Source organism: Xiphias gladius, chromosome 1 (assembly GCF_016859285.1).
Source record: "Xiphias gladius isolate SHS-SW01 ecotype Sanya breed wild chromosome 1, ASM1685928v1, whole genome shotgun sequence".
Classification (NCBI taxonomy): Eukaryota; Metazoa; Chordata; class Actinopteri; order Istiophoriformes; family Xiphiidae; genus Xiphias; species Xiphias gladius.
In genome coordinates, this window is record NC_053400.1 from 21,903,001 (window position 1) to 21,904,021 (window position 1,021).

Consider the following 1,021-nt stretch of genomic DNA (forward strand, 5'->3'; position numbering starts at 1 on the left):
TGTGTAAGTGACATTGTATTTTAACTGCCCAAGGTAGAGCTAATTTTAATTATTTTATATATTGTTGGGTATTTTAATCTGTAACAGTGCTTTATATTTTACAAGCTCATCATATGTTTTGAAAAGTATATGTAAAAGCTTAGAAACCCGTAACTACAGCTGAAGTGGAGTAAAAATTTGAGTATTTACCCCTGAATTGTTGTGGAGTAGATGTATACAGAAGTATCAAATTGAAATACCCAACTTAAGTACAAGTACCTTGAATACATGTACTAAGTTACCTGTACCAAGTTGCTGTTACTTTGCCAGCTGTGCACCAGTGTGGGGGCATAAACAAATTAATCAACACATCTCTGACTCAGGCTTCACTAGAACTGAACATTGTAAATGTCACGTGTTTTGCAGGTCTGTTGTGGTTGATTTCATTATATTTCACAAATAATCATAATTATTGTTTCCACAACTGTAATATGAATATATTTGAGTAACAAAGCTGGATCCCTGGTCCCATGGTTGAAGGAGTCTCAAAATCTGCCAGTGGAGCTTATGTTACATACCCAGGCTACTTTATTAGGTACACCCATAAAAATGTAATGCAATCCAACACATCTGCCTCAAATTCTATATTTATGAAGGAAGTAATGTTCAGTTTTTGTTGACACTGTCAGAAAGGTATAAACTATATTTTGATTACTCTTAGTAAGTGGTGCCATTGCACTAGATGTATTATATTGAAATGTGTTTCTAGTATTGAAAAACATCTCTCAGTATAAGTTCAAAACTTCAACCTCAATAATATATATATATTCAAATTAACAGCTCAGTCAAAACTGAGTATTACTATATTTGTAAAGGTAGACTCTATGGCAGAGCTGTTGTATTGGAATGCAGTGGATTTTACTGGTTTACCTAATAAAATGATCACTGAGTGTATACTGTCGATGCTAGAGAGCAGCGGCAGTAGCAAACCCATGCACATGACACATGGAAACATTTTGGAAAAACAAGGCACGGCATGTGA